Raw genomic sequence first — 9,979 nt, forward strand, 5'->3', positions numbered from 1 at the left:
AGGTGGAAGGAGGTGGAAGGAGGTGGAAGGAGGTGGAAGGAGGTGGAGGAGGGGAGGAGTGGAGAAAGGCAATTCTTCAGAAATCATCTAGGAATACCAATGTCCTTCTTTAACTGCATTGCTCAGTCCAGTCATTTTTCAGTCTTGTCTGACTGTGACCCCATCTGAGGTTTTCTTGGCAGAGATACCAGAGTGGTTTGCCATTTCCTTCTCCAGATCATTTTACAGATGAGGAAACTGAGGCAAACAAGGTTAAGTGACTTGCCCAAGGTCATACAGCTAGTAAGTGCCTGAGATCTCAGGAATATGAGTCCTCCTGACTCCCGGTCCAGTACTCTACCCACTGAACCACCTACCTGCCCCTGTATTGCCCAGAACTGAATAAAAATCTCCAGATAAGATCTAATGTGGGCAAAAGATAGTGGTAGTATGGTCATGTTAATACTGGAAGCTATGCCCCTCCCCCTTTTAATGCAACTCCCATAGCTTTTTAAAATGTTATTTCTCATTGCTGATTCATATTGAGCTTGAAATCAACTAAAATCCCAGATTTTCTTCAGAAAATTTTATGTCTAACCTTGCCTTCCCCATTTTAATTTGTGAAGTTGAATTCTGGACTCAAGATGCAAGACTTTACATTTAACCCTATTGAATTCCATCTTATTAAATTCACCCTACTGCTCTAGTCTTTTGGTCTTTTGAGACCTATTGGTCCTTTTGACCTTTTGGGATCCTAATCATCTACTGTGTTAGCTATCCTTTCTAGCTTGGTGTCATCTGCAAATTTGATGAACTTACTATATATACTTGTATCTAAATCAATGATATACATGTTAAATAGTATAGAGCTAAATACACATCCCTGGAGAATTCCACTAGAGACTTTTTGCCATGTTGACATCGAACCATTAACTACTTATAGAGTTTAGGATACAAGTAGTCATGAATATTTGTCTTATCACCTAATTCATCTTCCTCCCTCTTCTCCATAAGAATAATAGGAAACATTTTATTGAAAGTTTTGCTAAGATCTGTATAAACTATAGGCAGAACATTCCTCTCATCTACTAATTTAGTCATTCTGTCAAAGAAGGAAATGAGGTCAGTCTGGTTTGACCTGTTCTTGATGAAGTCATGCTGGCTTTTTGTAATCACCGATTCATCTCTTTCATGATCCATTTTAGAATTTTCCTGGATATCAAAGACAAGCTCACTGGCCTATAGTTTTCAGACTTTGTTCTTTTGGAAATTGGGAAAACATTTGCCCTTCTCCAATACTGCCATGTCTCTTCTATTTTTCATGACCTTTTGACTATCCCTAGTGATATCTCAGCAATCACATCTGCCAACTCTTTTCATACCAGTAGCAGAGTTAGGTGTCTTGAATTCATCAAGATAACCTCTTACTAACTCTTTACTTATCTTGGGTATCAACTTCATGTCAGTTATTTTTGTTCTGTTATTTTCCACATAAAAGGCATTCTCTTTTATGGGGAAAACTGAAAGAACACAATTTAAAAAGACTCTGCCCTCTCTCTGTTGTTAGTATAAACCACCCAAGTAACCCCAAACAAAGGTCTTGTTCTTTTTTTTTTTTTAATCTCTTCTCATGATTTTTTAAACCATCTTTTTATTGTTCTTAACTTCCTCTAAAAGTCTCAGATTATCCTGAATTTTAGATACCTTGAAGAATAGTAACACTGAAGGAAGGAGAGTATTTATAGCCAGAAATTAATAGGACACAAAATTAAAGAAAAAAAATTTTTTAAATAGGTTTATGTTTCTTTAAACAATTGTACAAAATATTGAGTAACGAGAAAGACGAGCTAGGGATCCTAATGCAAGGAGGCAAATTTTACCTCACGGTTATTGTTGTGACTTAGTGGAATTTTTAGAATTATTAGAACAAGAGTCATTCCCCAAAACATAAATAATCAAAGAAAATGAATAGGCACTTGTCAGAAAAAGTGCAAGCTATCAATGTCCATATGAAAAAATACTTCAAATCACTAATAATAAGATAAATATAAATTAATGCAACTCTGAGGTTCTATCTCAGACCAATCAGATTGGCAAAGACGACAAAAACGGAAAAAGGTCATTATTAGAGGAACCGGGAAAGGACAGGAACAGTAAAGCACTGCTGATAGAGTTATGAATAAAGTATACTCATCCAGAGCTAAGGTCTACTCATGGGTTTCATCCCCAGCCCAGAACCTCATCATGTCTCAGGAATTTTGAAGAAAGATACAAATTCTAAAAGGCAGAAAAGGTGATAAATATTGTGGGCATGAGTGCTGGCAGCTAGGTCATTCAGTGGATAGAGCACGAGACTTGGAATCCAAAAGACTTAAAGTTTAATCCAGTCGCAGGTGCTTACTAGTTGTGTCCCCTAGGCAAGTCAATTTACCTCTGCCTCATTTTCCTCATCTGTAAAATGGGGATAATAATAGCATCTACCTTCCAGGGTTTCTGTGAGGATAAAGTGAGATAATTTTAAAGTGCTATATAAATGCAAGCTATCCTTTTCATCACCATTATCACTACCACCATTATTATTACTGTGAATTGGTCCAACCTTTTGGAAAACAATTTGTAACTACATCCTAAAAGGTCAATAAACTGTGAGTATCTATTGCCCCAGTAATACAACTACAATGCATATATCCTAAAGAGGTCACAGAAGTGGGGAAGAAGAAATGTCCACAAAAATACTTACAGCAGCATTTCTGTTGTATCAAAGAACTGGGAAAATGTGGGTACCCATTAATCAGAGAATGAAAGAACAAATTATGGTATGTGAAGGTAAGAGAATATTATTACGTCATAAGCAATGATGAAAGGCATGGATTCAGAGAAACCTGGGCAGACTCACATGAACTGATATATAGCGTGAAGTAAGAAAAAACAGGAGTATAATAAGATTGCAGAGGAAAATAACTTTGAACAACTAAAGAACTCTGATCAGTGTGATGATGAAACATCATTCCAGAAGACTGATGATGAATCATAATTCTCCCACTTTGGACAGAGATGAGGGACTAATAGAGTAAGACATATGTTTTCAGATGCAGCCAATGTGTAGATCTGTTGTGTTTGCGTAAGCCTTTATTTTATTTTATTGGTGATGAGGAGGAAGAATCATAGTAATGCCAAAAAAAGAAGGAGCAAAGTAAAAACCACAAAGAAAAGAGCTGAAAGAAGTTCAGAAGGAGACAGAGACAAGCAGGGCAGCGTTGGAGGACTATGTTAAACGTACATATATTTAAAACATAGCTGTACACAGTAGATCCAGTTTCATGTACTATCCTCATTTTATGGTCTTTGTATATGGCAATGCTTATATTTGTTATCAAATGAGATAACATAACATACACACGGCACTTTGCAAACATTAAAGGACTCTATAAAGCTGTTTTATTTTAATGTTGTTAATATTTGTCAAGTTCCTTTAAAAAAATTTTTAAAAGATATTGCAGTTTCAGCGGACCTCAAGTTTGGTAAGTAGTCAACAACACAACATAGCAGCTGAGAAATCTAAACCACTTCACTCTTAGACTGCATTAAGAGAGGAAGGGTATCCAGAATTAGGGAAGTGATCAGACAATTGTATTCTGCTCAGTTCAGAACCCATCAGTAGTTTTACATTCAGTTCTAGCCACCAGATGTTAGGGAAGACATTTAAACTGAGAGCAACCACAGAAGGGCAACCAGAATGGTGAAAAGTTCAGGTTCATGCCATGTGAGGAATTTACCATGTTTAGCCTGGGGAAAAGAAGAATTAGGGTGAGATGATAGCTATCATTAAGGATCTGAAGGGTTGTCACATGAAAGAGAAAAGACTTGTCCTACTTGATCCACCATGGCAGAACAGTAGATGTAGGCTGCCAAGGGTCAAATTTAAGTTTGATGTCAAGAGAGATTTCCTAACAATTACAGCTACTCAAAATGGGGGAATGAGTTGCCACAAAAGGTGGTTCTTCTCTGGTGATTTTTCGGTAAAGCAAGGTAACTACTTGTTGGTCATGTTAGAAAGGGAAATCGTTTTCAGTTGGAGATTAGACTAGATGGTTACTGAAGTCTTATCAAGCTGAGATTCAATGACTTTGTGACTACATAAATAGCATCCGACTCTAGATGTGAGAGCACCGAAGGCACATACTATGTATCCTTCAGATTGAACAGTCACCCACACTTAGGAACTTGATTATTTAATGGTGATGACAATATTTTAAATTCTGAGACAACACTTTTCAACACATACCTTCTTGTGACCAAAGAGGAGGAAAGCCTGTAGTTTACAAAAACCTCTCAAGTTTACTGTGTGTTTGTTAAAAGTAAAACTCATCAATATGATTATGCAGTTATTATTTTATGCAAATGACTATAATAAAAGTTTTGAAGTCCAGGAAACTAAACTTTTGACTAAACTTAAAATATTATCCCCTAATTTGTATGGTTAAAGAACTTTAAAAAATTCTGAAGTTTGTAAACTTCATTTCCTTATATAACCATCAATTCAGTTGTGTTCAACAAGCACTTATTACGGCCTTTCTCCATAATGGGCACTGCACAAGACCAGGGCTACAAAGACAAAAATGGCACTAGTGCCTGCCATCATGGAGCTTATGTTTTGTTTTGTTTTTAACTGGGAAGTCTTACATCCCATTATCTATCATCTATTTTTATTCTTTTTATCCTTTTCTTCAATAGACTAAATCAGAACAGATTCTTCTAAATGATCACTACAATTTAGTATCCTTGACATCCCAATCATCCTAACCCTAACCCTCAACCTCTGGTAGGCTCCTTAACCCTCTCTGACCTCCACCAGGTCATTACCTTTCATGAAAATCTATCAGAGGAATGTGCTATTTCTTTGGCTAGGAGGTGGTTAGCAGGAAGGGAAGGGAGAGAAGGGGATTTACAGGTCTGAATGTATTTCCAACACTCTGCTGCTCTTCTGACTTCTAAGAGAACTCAGAACTGAGTTCATAAAATAAAAGCCAAGAAAAGGAGTTCTAGACCCAGTCCCCTGAGAAAAGCTCTACATGAAATAAAGACTCTTGGCAAGGAAACAGAGAGAAGGGATAAACGTCTCAAAGTCATAGATAAGAATTTTAGTTGATTCTGCTTCACCTTCCTCTTCCTAATCTAGATCAAACTGATATCCCATTCCCAGAACTAACTTCATTTCATAATGGCTTTACTTCAAGGTTAAAGATGTGATAATTAATTGCTCTAAAAAGCAAATCAACCTAAGTCTATCTTCTTTCCATTCTAGTGGAGTCTTGTGCTTGGCATTTCATCGTCTAAACTTCAAGCCTGACCTCTATAGGTAGGTAAATGAAATACATGTCTGCCAGTCATCAAGGTCCTAGGTTTACTTTTTAGTCTTTTAAAATTGCAGAAAGAAAAAAAAAACTTATGAGAAAAGGAAACACTGAAGGAATAAAAAAATCTCATTAAGTTTTTTTTAAAGTCAATCAAGTTTAGCTTCAAAAATGTTTTATGAAATTCAAATTTCTCAATGCATTAAAAATACCCATTTTAAAAATCAAACAAAATTGAATCACTTTAGTTACCTATTGTCTTATAGCTATAGACAATGCAAAATTATTTGGATTAATTGCATTCTTTAAAACATGTGCATCTAAAGTGTCCTGATTGGTGCCACCTTTCTCTAATCATAACCAACTATTCTAACAAACTACCCTTTGTCCATTAACTGAGTCCCCTCTGTTCTCACAAACCTACAGCACAGGTTGCCATAGTTACCCTGCATGTCTATTTACCACACAAGTGATCAAAGCAAGCAGACAACACACACATACACATATTCCCCAAACTTGTGAGACTGTCTACTAGAAATATCCAGCTACTAATTAACTTTATTCACAGCTTATGGCCTCCATATACTAAAAAAACATAACATAATACCCCACAAAGGCCATCTCAAAAATATTTTAAAGAAGAAAATAGTATGACAAATAAGGATCTCTAAGCTTATGGGGGGAAGGGAGGCTTGTGGCTGTAATGTATCCAGAAACAGTCAAGGCAAGGAATAAATTAAGAAGTTAAAAGTATGCTAAAGAAGTTGGAATATACAAACCATGTGCAGAAACTTTAACATCTGCATCTAAAGAGTCTGTTTTTCAAATGCATAGCTAAAATTCCAGTTACTTAGTTTTCTTTGTATAAAATGGCATAAAAGTTGCATGATCTCTTATCTCTAACAAATGAGCACAGAAATAGCTTTTTGAGTTTTAAGACTTTACCTTCAACTCAAGTGCTATCAAATAATTCCATCTCCAATTGCACCTCTTTAAACCATGAGATTTGCTTATAGGCACTTATTTCAGATAAGGCTGGATCTGCTTTAATCCCTAGAACAGCCTTTGGGAGCCCAAGTCTAGGAAGATAGCTTAGCTCTGGTGGCTACAGCAGTGCTGGACATTCCTCATCTTGCCACTAACTCCCTGTATATCTTTGTACTTAACCTCACTGTTCCTGTCTCACCATTTGTCCAATGGGATCATATTTGCCACCTACCTCTCTTAGGGATGTGCTAGTGAATAAATAGATCATGTTTGTAAAGCACTTTCTAATCCTCAGAGGAAAGATTAATACAAAGACTTTCATTATTAAACCAGATGCCCTTGGGCATGTTAATACCAACCCAAAGAATGCAAAACAGGCTAATCACACTGAGCCACAGCTTCCTTAATAATGGCAGGATCGCCTTCCCTGGGAGAATTTAGGAGGTGCTTAAATTTTGAATCAGCCCCTTTTTGTCTCTTCAGATTTTTTAAGGCAACTTAATACAGTCTATTTGCTGAGAAGTTGGAAGTCTCGATCTTTAAAACAGAATTTTCTTCTGAAGTTAAGCCCATCAACTCTGACCAGTTCTGTCTGAAAATATTTTTACTTTGAGAAGCACACATTTGTTCCCATCGTTGGGGACAAAGGATATTCACTGTTTGGGGAACATCCCTGGAGTTACAAGGCTGCCAAATGCCAAACCTGTTGTTTTTGGCCAAGGTTTCTGAACAGGTGGTTGTAGCTAAGTATTTGCCTGGGAATGAGCATTTTATTCTCAGTGAAGTTTCAGTCAGGTTTTCTATTTCTAATCAGAATAGAAATATGTCTGATCATAGTTGGAAATCAGCTCTTAATAAGGAAACAGCAGATTTAACAGTTTTCTTTGGACTGATCTAGGCACAGTCTAAAGAAACTTTAAGGAATGGTGCCTCCTTCCCATTCCATGTTTGCCATCCTGGTAGAGAGAGTCCAACACAATTTGAATCTTATCATTTTGACAAGCAGCTTTCTATTTTCTGCTGGCAATTTCTAGTCTGCTTTTGAGGATAGTCTATAGCAGCAGTCTATTCTGAGCCCACACACTATTGTTCAGCAGCCTCTGGGACAGATCATTCATCAGCATGATATTGAATTTCATTGCTAAGCTGATGACACACGGGCCTGTTTGATAGTTAACCCTGCAAATCCAGCTAGCGCTGAGGGCCTGTGATGACAAATTGACGGGTGGACCAATAGAACATGCCTGGTCTTCACGATCATTTTCCTTTGGAGATATTAAAAAATAAAAAACTAAGATTAATCTATGCCAATAATTCTGTATCATCTCAGTTTCCAAATACTTGGATTCTGCTCCAGCCTGTCCTCTGAACATTGTGTACAGATTTCCAAGGCTCAGGAGACTTAGTGTTTCTTGCCAATTCTCATCCCCACCCTACCCATTTTATTCCTTTTTTCCACCTACCAAATACTCAGTGGTTACAAAATGTAAACCATCTACATTATGACTTAATTCTAAAAAGCTGGAAGGCCTGACCTCATGGGCTTTTCCAGTTGGGTAGCCAGAGAGATTAAAAAGGTCTGCTGAGCATACCCTACTCAGAAAACTGCACCCCCACGTTTGGATGGATGGATTGTCATTTAGACTCAAACACAGAGGTCACCAGTCACCCAGGAGAACTAGAAGGGAGATAATATTGTGAAGAGTGACAAGATCATACAAGAGAGGGACAGGTGGCAGCCACACTGCATCAGATAACTTTTGTTTCTCCCTAAGAACTTTAAAAAAAAAAATTTCTCAATATCCCTTTATGTTGAGCTTTCTTTCCCTATTACCTCCTGACTACACTATATGAAAATAAAGTTCTTCTAATTTCAAGACAATGAATCTCCACTCAGAAATATCTCAGAAACACCCACTCAGAACACATGTCACTTTCTAGACTCAGGTGTATTTTCCTTTACTCAACCGAAATTTGTCCAGAACCTATTTATTCCACAGCATATGTTTTGCTATGGAACAAGCAAATGGCCAGACAATAAGCACTAATGCTATCATTCAACTGAGACCTGCCTTCCTCGACTTACCTCCTTATGGTTTTTGAAAAATGATGAAAGTTTAAGCATCATCCAGTTAAAAAAGCCAATCAAACAAAAAAAGCCATGCACTTAATGCAAATTGTTTCAGCAAAACAAAACACCTTTTTCAATTAGAAAAAAAGAAAAGGTGACTACCTCTTCTGGTTTCACTGCAGGTGCGAGTTTTTCCCACCCAAGTGTATATTCTGAGTTGCCAAATGCTATTTTCAAAATTCTGTGTCTAACATGAAGAGCTACTGCTATATTTGCTCTTCCTTAAACAAAGTATTTATCTCTAGATCTCAACATGGATTTTCAAAACTTTTTCATAACTCTGACTGAATTTTAAGTTCCATGCCTTGGGGGGTTTGTACTGCACAGCCTGCTTTTAAACAGCAAAGCTGTAAACTACTAGGTAGATAAAGTATTTTGTCAGTACCCCACAGCTATGGGAAGAGGCTGTTCCTTCAGGAGTTTTATTTTTTTGCTTTTTTTTTTTAAATGATTCTAAAGATGATCTTCATTTATTTTCAGTAATGCTTCCATAAGTCAAGAAGCTAAAACGTAATTTATAAACTACATTAAAAGACAAGTTTTTTTTTTTAAACTTTAGACATTCATTTATGCTTTCCACAAACTGGTTTTATATTGTGCCTTCACCTTTTAAATGCTAAAACCACTCCAAACTATTTCATGCAATTCTTTTTTCTCTACATTTAATTTTCTTTATTCTAAACCTGATACATCAGATGCAGTCAAGAAACCTGAGACACCCTTCATACAATACACATCAATTGCAGCAAACTGGAATTGATTTACATGTTTTACAGCTAGGTTCTATGTCCTTACAAGGTCTAGTAAGCAACCTAACATCAAGAAAAACGAGCCTGGGAAAAGGAGGGTCGAGGAGAATCTCCTCAGCTCCTTCTTACTCTACAGTTTTTTTTTTTTTTGTTTTGTATTTTTTTTTTTTAAAGTCAACTCCCTTTCCCCCTGGAGAACTATAAATTCCAGAAATAAAGGTGACAGTTCCACCAAGTTCCCCAAAGTAAACTGCCCTGGCGCTCCAAAGCAGCTCTTTCCCCGTCTCCGCGCCCTGAGAATTCACTCCCCAACATGTACCTTACCTGCCTCATGTTTAGAATCCCATTATCCATCCAGCACGGAACAGTCAGCATTTAAACTCACAGTGAAAGCTCAGAGTAGTAAAATAGCAGCAAAATCCATGAAAGGTTTCTGAGACGAACAACAAACAAGTTTTCTACCCACCCACCCCCTTTTTTAAAAATCTTTTTTGCTACCGAAACACTCCGTAAGACAATGTCAAGTTTCTCAACCTTTTTCTCCTAGCCTATTAAAAGTCAGGCATAGGGAGGCAACCGACCGCCTGGCTCTTATTTCAAATCATGGCTCGGATATGTAGTAGTTGGCTGAATTAGGCCATGAAATAGCTTCACCAATCAGAGTGAAGGGGAGGGAAGTATAACACATAAAGGCTGCCTACATGAGGATTAGGAAAGCTTTCAAGGATTTAAAAGACTGAAAGCAGCTGGAAACTGTGTCTAAGGCTACAAAAAGGGAA

General features: G+C 37.1%; 1 protein-coding gene across 1 annotated transcript in view; it reads right to left on the minus strand.

The window, feature by feature from the left end:
• MID1 (midline 1) overlaps positions 1 to 9,771 on the minus strand; it is a 172,843-nt gene extending 163,072 nt beyond the window's left edge. Inside the window, exon 1 of the mRNA XM_027835321.1 lies at positions 9,525 to 9,771. The gene's annotated coding sequence lies outside the window, so the exon portion shown is untranslated. The remainder of the gene's footprint in view (positions 1 to 9,524) is intronic.
• Positions 9,772 to 9,979: the final 208 nt, after the last annotated feature.

Source organism: Vombatus ursinus, unplaced genomic scaffold, assembly GCF_900497805.2.
Source record: "Vombatus ursinus unplaced genomic scaffold, bare-nosed wombat genome assembly UNPS02014814.1, whole genome shotgun sequence".
NCBI classification, from domain to species: Eukaryota; Metazoa; Chordata; class Mammalia; order Diprotodontia; family Vombatidae; genus Vombatus; species Vombatus ursinus.